This window comes from Podarcis filfolensis (assembly GCF_964270895.1).
Source record: "Podarcis filfolensis genome assembly, chromosome: 5".
Classification (NCBI taxonomy): Eukaryota; Metazoa; Chordata; class Lepidosauria; order Squamata; family Lacertidae; genus Podarcis; species Podarcis filfolensis.
Genome location: NC_139608.1, coordinates 4,690,109 through 4,699,901, shown reverse-complemented (window position 1 = coordinate 4,699,901; position 9,793 = coordinate 4,690,109).

The window sequence follows — 9,793 nt, the reverse complement described above, 5'->3', positions numbered from 1 at the left end:
ATCTTGGAAGGAAGAGGAAGGGTTTGTATTCAATGGAAGCTGCTGCTCCCTCCCAAGAGGTTCAAAGAGAAGCATGGCGTTGTTTGAAAGCCCTTTCCCAAACAGCCCCACACTGCTCCCCAAACCTCCGAAAAGCAAAGGTTTAAGGAGAAGTGTGAGGCAGTTGGCAAAAGGGCTTTCAAACAGCCTTTTGTAAACAGTCCCAGCTTCTTTTTAAACCTCTCATCATGGGAATGTTTACAAAGGGCTTTCAAACAGCTCTACCCTGTGCTTTGATGTCCCAACAATTGGGCCTTCAAAGCACAGTGTCATCTGACATCATTTGGACTATGACATCAGGTGATTGACAGGTGGGGGTCCTGTCTTCCTGTAAAATTTAGCCTGCTTGGATTTGGGAGACTCAGCTCTGACCCACTGGCCAGAAAATGGTCCCATCCTGGAATACACAACGATACAAAATGAACTCTTGTCCCCTGCTGCCACTCAGTCTGATAAAAAAACGAACTGTTTGTTTTTTGTTTTTTCATTGATGAAAAACTCACATGTCAATTATATTGCTGAATTCTAGATCCTTTCAAACCAGTGTGGAATTGGTAGTGCTGAATTTTCCTTCCATGCTTTAAAACAGTTATTTTTGCTGCTACCAGTAGATTTGAAACTATTTCCAGATCTAACTTGGGGCTAAGCATTATTCAGTAATAATGTTTTGTGACTATCACATCTCCAACATTTATCCTGTATGATTGGATATAGCCTTGAAGTCTGTGTGGAGCTAGGTACTATTGATATTGAATTTTGTAGAAACTTTCCTTCAGTTCTACGGATACAGTTACTGCTAGTATCCTGGCCCAGGTCCATCTTCAGTCTTCCAAAATCAATTCCTGCTGAATGGCTCTGGCCCATTTTCTCATATATATTCAGGTCTCCAGACCCAATTCCACAATTATGTAATTTTTACCAATTAATCCTTTATTATACTCTGATGTTTCAGTTTCAGTTTCAAATTCAATTTCTTCCTTTAAGAATCCATACTTCCTTAATAAACAAGATTATGTCTCTCTTATTTGAAAATATTGGTATAGCTATGGCTGTGAACCACTCATCAAAATTAATAATTTCTGTGTATGATTTAATTTCTTGTCCAGCTATTCATTTTCAACACAATCCAGTTCTATTTTTAACCATAGTGACATTTCCCCAAACATACCATTTAAATGCAATATAAATCCATTATAAAATAATGATGTATGAGGTGACAGTCCTGGCCAGATTCTTTTCCTTGGTTTATTCCAAATTATTAATCCAGTATAAACAGAGCGTGCTTTACTACTAATCTGTACCCAGTTTAAGACATGATTTTCTGATTGTGTAACCAGATCCATTTCACACCAGTCCTTAACAGGTATTAATGTTGCAGCATAAAAATATTTTTCTATATTTGGAATTCCCATTTTGCCATGTTCAACCCACAAGTGGAGAGTTTTTATCTCAAATAAAATTGGAAATTAACTTATGCCCTACTTGTAAGATACATAATGGAAGCTGTAAAAGGATTTAATAATGTTGGTAAAACAGTCCTTTTAATTATTGCTATCTGCCCTATCCAAGAAACTGAAAAGGTATTCCAGTATTTAATTCAGGCTTCATTCCTTGATACAATTATAATTATTGATTTTCATTACATGCAATGGATCATGGGTATTCCATATCAACAATTATTTGACATGTTTATCTGACCATGGATATATCCATTATTTCTATTTTTTGCTTTTTCAAATCAACATTTACATCTTGACCTAACTATTCAGATTTTCTTAAATTAATTTTGTTTCCTGATATTTTCCCATAATCATGTAGAGCTTTCTTCACATGTTTACAAGTTATGTTTGATTGGGTTAGCATTAATGCCATCAGCAAAAAGTAAGGATTTTATATTAATGGCGCCAAACTGCAATCCACATTTCAGAGTTTTAGAATAGCTAGAGGTTCAATAGCTAAGAAAATTGTTCTAATAGGGTTTGTGCCACAGGGTTTTCATATAAAAGTTGAACCCTGTTTTTGAAAGGTGATCCTGAATTAAAACAATCTATCACTTCAAGTAAGTGGCCCAACTCAACTCTGTCAAATACCTTTTCAGCATCTAAGAATATCAAAACTGATTTCAACTCTCCGAGTCTAACAATAAGCAGAAATTGAAAAGCTTCCTCCCCATCCTGAATTAGGGAGCTGAAATAAAGAAAGTTTAGGAGGAAAACAGGAGTTGAATTGCAGCCCTGGGCTGGGCTGGGCTGAGTGAATATTCAGACACCCTCCTGTTAATTCTTAGATTATCTGTCTCATTCCTCTGAGATACAAGAGCCATATTCAAATATGTGAAGGGCTGTCACATGGAGAAGGGAACAAGCTTGTCTTCTCCTGCCCTGGAGGGTAGGACTCAAACCAATGGTTTCAAGTTGCAAGAAAGGAGATTCTGACTAAACATTCGGAAAAACTTTCTGAGAGTAAGAGCTATTCAGCAGAGGAACAGACTCCCACGAGAGGTGGTGGACTCTCCTTCCTTGGAGGTATTTAAGCAGAAGCTGGATGGCCATCTGTCAAGGATGCTTTAGCTGAGACCTTTGGGTCCCTTCCAACTTCCAACAGGAGCTCACCCCATTCGAATCCTCGACCTTCTGATCGGCAAGTCCTAGGCTCTGGGGTTTAACCCACAGTGCCACCAGCGCCCCACTTTTTAAAATTTATTTAATCATTTTTTCAATACAAACAACAACCGCAGAAGACACTACAACAAAAACCATAATAACAGTAATAACACAATTTGACAATTCAGATTTAAATACACTGATATACCGTATTTTTTGCTCTATAAGACTCACTTTTTCCCTCCTAAAAAGTAAGGGGAAATGTGTGTGTGTCTTATGGAGCGAATGCAGGCTGCGCAGCTATCCCAGAAGCCAGAACAGCAAGAGGGATTGCTGCTTTCACTGCGCAGCGATCCCTCTTGCTGTTCTGGCTTCTGAGATTCAGAATATTTTTTTTCTTGTTTTCCTCCTCCAAAAACTAGGTGCGCCTTGTGGTCTGGTGCGTCTTATAGAGCAAAAAATACGGTACCTATGACTGCACCCTTTTAACAATATTTCCCTACCTCTCTCTCCTCCCCCCACTTCCCCCCCACTATCCACCTTATCGCTTAAATATTCATTCCAGATTTCTTCATATTTATCCATTCTTAATTTGCGTGAGGAGGAATTAAAGAACCTTTTAATGAGGGTGAAAGAGGAGAGCGCAAAATATGGTCTGAATCTCAACATCAAAAAAACGAAGATCATGGCCACTGGGCCCATCACCTCCTGGCAAATAGAAGGGGAAGAAATGGAGGCAGTGAGAGATTTTACTTTCTTGGGCTCCATGATCACTGCAGATGGTGACAGCAGTCACGAAATTAAAAGATGCCTGCTCCTTGGGAGAAAGGCGATGGCAAACCTAGACAGCATCTTAAAAAGCAGAGACATCACCTTACCAACAAAGGTCCGCATAGTTAAAGCCATGGTTTTCCCAGTAGTGATGTATGGAAGTGAGAGCTGGACCATCAAGAAGGCTGATCGCCGAAGAATTTATGCTTTTGAATTATGGTGCTGGAAGAGACTCTTGAGAGTCCCATGGACTGCAAGAAGATCAAACGTATCCATTCTGAAGGAAATCAGCCCTGAGTGCTCACTGGAAGGACAGATCCTGAAGCTGAGGCTCCAAGACATTGGCCACTTCATGAGAAGAGAAGACTCCCTGGAAAAGACCCTGATGTTGGGAAAGATGGAGGGCACAAGGAGAAGGGGACGACAGAGGACGAGATGGTTGGACAGTGTTCTCGAAGCTACAAACATGAGTCTGACCAAACTGCGGGAGGCAGCGGAAGACAGGAGTGCCTGGCGTGCTCTGGTCCATGGGGTCACGAAGGGTTGGACACGACTAAGCGACTAAACAACAACAAAAATTTGCGTCGACATGCAATTCGCTTGTATGTAGCTAATCTGTCCATATTATCAATCCATGTGCTCAATGGAATCTTTTTGCAGATCTTCCAATTCATCAAAACAAGTTTTTTTGCTTCTAATCTAATGGTACATCCATTTTTTTGACCCCTTGAAATCTCCCACGTTTCCGGAATATAATTTAGAATTAAATTCAGTTCCCCTAAATAACATTTTTTAGCCTAACCTACCTCACAGGGTTGTTGTGTCAGGATGAGATGGGGAGGAAGAAAACCATGTACACCCCCTTGGGCTCTTTGGAAGATAAAGGTGGTCTATAGAGATAATAAATAAATAAGTTGTTAAGGGTGTTGGGACTTGTAGTTTTGTGGGTAAACTACAATTCCCTTGGTTCTTCAGAGGAAGCCATGACACTTAAAGTGGAATAAGGGTGCTTTCAATGTATGAGGTGTGAGGAAGTAGATCCCCAAATCCTAAAGTTTGCGCTTCCCTCTTCTAATGAATTATTACCCATATTTCCAGTTTTATGGCAGGCTAAAATGCTAGGTGGACAACTTGGTTCACGTCTCTTGCTGTTTTCTTAAAATTATAATGGCAGCAGCCTCAACCCCACCCCGCCTACTAAAAAAGCTGCAGAAGAAGAGCTCTTGTACTTTCAATTATTGTGCGGAAGAGAGACTTTTCAGCCAGGGTAGTTTGCATGGCAGGCTGAACCAGATGAATTTCCCTTTCCCCTCCCCACTGAATCATTGTACTCCTTTGGCTATTTGACTCATGAGGGAAAACAGAGAGCTATTTGGCTCACACTTTATTCCACCAAAGAGCCGACAGTAGGGATTTATATTGTGAACCGCCCTGTGATCCTTGGATGAAGGGTGGTAATAATAATAATATTCTAATTATGGAAACAGAAATAATGTACGAAAGCATCTGTTTCTGTGTTCATTGCATGCAGCTCCGCTTCTGTTCTGCTGCAGTCTGACGAAAACAATGTTCTTTGGCTTCCACTGTGATGGAAATTTACGTAACTGGTGATGTAATAATTGTGATATTCTACACAATTCATTTCAGTGCAAAGGAAACACAACATATGTGTGTGTGTGTGAGAGAGAGAATGAATTACATATCATTTGCAGACTGAAAACAAGAATGGCAGTGAATAATACCAATTGTAGCAAAATCATCTAGGGATTCTGGTGGAAACAGGAGCAGAAATTGTCGGCGTTTGCTAATTGATCCCATGTCCAGAACGGAAATCAACCCAGCTGGTGGTTTGCCCAACACAGATGTGAGCTGCTTTGCGTGGAGGACGGGAGCAAACCTACCACCCCCCTCTGAAAAACCGAGTTGCCAATCAGATCACAGACTATTAACCTGGAAGCGCTTTCTTCCAAACTCCCGTGATCACAGCAGGAGTGGGGGACACCCAACCCCCAAACCGTATCAAGAAGGCAAATCAACCAAACGCTTATTCCTTTTCCCCTTAAGCTAACAGCAGCCATAAGGTTACAGTCAAACCAACAGTTAAGAAATGCTTTGAAGAATATATGAATAAACACTGTTCACAAAAGAATGTGTTGATATGCATAGATTAAGATTGTAGAGACTATAAGAAAAAGGATGTCAGGACATAAAAGATAACCAAGATAAGAAATGCAATGTTAATATCTAATTTAATTTATAATAGAAATCGGGATGGGGTGGAGGGGAGTCAAGGGTGGGTGAAGGGTGTTATGTATGTAATGTTAAATTCTGGTTCATATATGTTTCTATTTTGTTGTATTTTCTTTCTTTGCACTCTTTTGCATATTTGTTAAATAAAATTATAATTTTTTTATACAAGATAAATAATTGCAATAAGTAAATACTTTCAAAGATCAAACAAAAAAAACTTTCTTTGTTTTGTGCCACATTCCCAATTTTGGGGGTAGGTAAAGAAATGGGACACGGGTGGCGCTGTGGGTTAAACCACAGAGCCTAGGGCTTACTGATCAGAAGGTCAGCGGTTCGAATCCCCGCGACGGGGTGAGCTCCTGTTACTTGGTCCCTGCTCCTGCCAACCTAGCAGTTCGAAAGCACGAAGTGCAAGTAGATAAATAGGTACCACACCGGTGGGAAGGTAAACGGCGTTTCCGTGCGCTGCTCTGGTTCACCAGAAGCGGCTTAGTCATGTTGGCCACATGACCCGGAAGCTATATGCCAGCTCCCTCGGCCAATAAAGCGAGATGAGCGCTGCAACCCCAGAGTCGGCCATGACTGGACCTAACGGTCAGGGGTCCCTTTACCTAGGTGGGCAAAGAGGATTCTGGTTTGGGGCATCTGAACCTTGGACAGTTTTCCAGCTCATGAAAGCTTTCTATGTGCCCTCCTCCCCTTGGAAGTTTCACTTTTAGGCTCTGAACTCACAAAGTACATAAGCAGCTGGCTAGGACTGAGTCCTCCATCCTTTTATGTGGCCAGATATTATATATACAGTCATACCTTGGTTGACAAATGCCTTGCGACTCAAACGTTTTGGCTCCCAAACGCCTCAAACCCAGAAGTATGTGTTCCTGTTTGTGAACATTCTTTGGAACCCAAATGTCCGACATGGCTTCCATGGCTTCCGATTGGCTGCAGGAGCTTCCGGCAGCCAATCGGAAGCCGCACCTTGGTTTCCAAATGTTTTGGAAGTCAAACGGACTTCTGGAACGGATTCCGTTCAACTTCCGAGGTACAGTGGTTACTCGGGTTAAGTACGTAATTCGTTCCGGAGGTCCATACTTAACCTAAAACTGTTCTTAACCTGAAGCACCACTTTAGCTAATGGGGCCTCCTGCTGCCACCGCGCTGCCAGAGCCCGATTTCTGTTCTTATCCTGAAGCAAAGTTCTTAACCTGAAGCACTATTTCTGGGTTAGCGGAGTCTGTAACTGAAGCGTATGTAACCTGAGGTACCACTGCACCACTGTAAATACATCTGTTGGAAGCCACCCAGACTGGCTTGGGCAACCCGGTCAGATGGGCAGGGTACAAATATTATTATAATTATAATTATTATTATTATTGAGTGACCAGATGCATGGCAAGCTTTGACTGATCAATGCAGGCAGAGTCCCTCTTGCAACACACATTCCAAATGGCTTCCTTATTTAAATCATCTTGGAGAGAGCGTCCAACCAGCAGTCAGAGACAAACCTGTTGTCTTTGGTTGCCCTGTGATGGGTTTGTGCGGAAGGGAAAACCGCACTTCTGGGATGTGGGATCTCACAGTCAGCCTCTGCAGAGGCTGCTAAACTCCACCCAGCGTGATGTCATCCATCCTCATTTCCATAGCAGCTGATGCACTTTTAGCTGGAAAAGGAGGGAGTGCGTTGGACGGCAGATGTGGACAGTACACACAAACACCCAGGCTAAAAACAGAGGTATGAGTAATGAGCTCAGAGCAGTTAAAATGAAACGCGGAAACTTTATGGGAAGCCCCCGGGCCTCTTTCTCTCGGGCCGCGTGAGGAAATGTCTCTAGACTGAGATGGAAAAGTTCAGCTGTGCAGGTTGGAAGCCCAGAATTTGTGCCTGCTTCCCCACAGTGGATTTCCAAAGATGTGGACAAGGCCAACAGTATTCTTTAGCCCAAGCAAAAGGAGCTCTGTCTCGCCAGCCTTTATAGCCTCGGGGCTTTCGGCGCCCTAACGGAGTTTGCAACTGGCTAGGATGAAAGGTACTTTGTCAACATGTTTAATTCCACGGATAGGGATAGGATTGCCACTTTCCTGTTTCACAGAGTGGGTAAACTGAGGACTGACCACGTGATAATTTTTAAGGGGAATCTCTACACTGAGAAAGGTAAATCAGGCTTGGTTTTTTTACCTCTGTGCAGCTCCTAACAAACCTGTGTTGCTCCAACAGCGTGAAAGATCTTAGAAGATTGCTCAGTGCTTTGGGGAAACTACAGTTCCTGAGGTTTCTGCGCCTTGGCTGTTTGAAGCCTGGATCTGTTGGTTTGGTTTCTCTTGGTCTCTCATTTTCCCCATCTTCGGATACGCTCACCCCATTCCTGCATCAGTTTGCAATTTCTTTAAATAGGAAGAAAATTCATATGCTTTTCAAGCACATCTTTCTTCTGAGAGGTGCATTTTGTACACTATTTTGATGAATATATGCACACTTGCAAGCATTTTTCAGTACAGTGGAACCTTGGTTTTTGAACATAATCCGTTCTGGAAGTCCGTTCAACTTCTGAAATGTTAAAAATCCAAAAAACAAAGGGCTTTCAGCAAAGTGAATGGTGAAAACGCGTCGCAAAAGCCATTCGACTTCAGAAAATCGTTTGAAAACGGAAGCATTCACTTCCAGGTTGTCGGAATTCTGCTTGCAAATTGTTCGGCTTCCGAAGTGTTCGACAACCGAGGTTCCACTGTAACATAATCCATTTTCCTATGCATTTTGTGCGTGCGTTCCCCTAACGTTAATATTGTGGCCTTCTTGGTTGTACAACTGTATGGCAAAACTTGGAGAAGTGTGAATTCTGAATAGTGCAGTTTGTATATTGGTTTTGGAGGGGTAAATTTAGTCGGTTCATGTTAGCACATGAATCACACCAATTTCTCCTCCATCTCAAGCTGTTAAAAGCCTTTTCGATGTTATGCTGTGATGTATTTTGCATGTACGCTGAAGCTGGCTTATATAGACTTTGGGGGTGACTTTCCCCCATTAACTGCGGCTAATGAACAGCTCAGAACTAGGGCTGTCAGCTGACTAATTGATTACCAATATTTTTTTAGGAGTGCTTAACTGAGGGAGCAGTCGTGTACACAAGAAGCTCGCATAACAACAATATGGGCTGCCAATTAGTTTCTGGGCCCAATTCAAAGTGTTGGTTTTGACCTATAAAGTCTATAAAATGGCTCAGGTTTCCTATACCTCAGGGTCTGCCTCTCCTCATAGGAACCGACCCGAACCCTGTGATCATCATCTGAGGCCCTTCTTCATGTGCCTCCTACGTGAGAGTTTCGGAACATGGCAAAACTTTAGGTGCCGGGCAAGAACATTCCTCTTCTCCCTGGCCTTTGCCTAATTAAATAATCTATGGCTTTTTAGACTGTGTGTGTGTTGCAGGTGTTGTTTTCATTTGTTACTATGCTATGTGTTTTTGCGGCTTTATATTGTAAACCACCCTGTGATCCTCGGATGAAGGTATAATAATAATAATAATAATAATAATAATAATAATAATAATAATATAAACCTGCGTAATTTCAGCCAGGATAAACCGCACCAGATCCAAACTGCATTCAGGAGCAGATTACTAGTGGCAGAAGGAAACAAAGCCTTTAAAACAGAGTTTGAGTTACTCTGCTTCCGTTTCTGGGGACGATGGGATGCGTGGTCCAAAACATCTCAAACGCTGAGTTGGGAAATGGTAGTGTACATGTTATGGAAGTGAGAGCTGGACCATAAAGAAGGCTGATCGCTGAAGAATTGATGCGCTGCAAGTTTCCAACAGTTTGACTTCACCCCCAACGGCTCCCTCTTCCACTGTCCACTGACAGACAGTTGCTGAACCAACCCGACTCCTGCCCAACTGGAAATTCACAACTGCCACTGAGAGGGAGGCGGGCAAACCTGGAGACCCTCATGACCAAATGGTTTACACAACATCATGTCAGGCATTTGCCACCTCATGCTTCCCAGTGCCTTTTCCCATCGCTTTCCTTCCCACAACAAAATCTGCCCCCCGCTTTTTTAATTGGAACCAATTTAATTGTGCAAGAGCGCCAATCCTATTTCGGTTGCACAACCTGAATTTGCCGGTACGCGGCAGAGT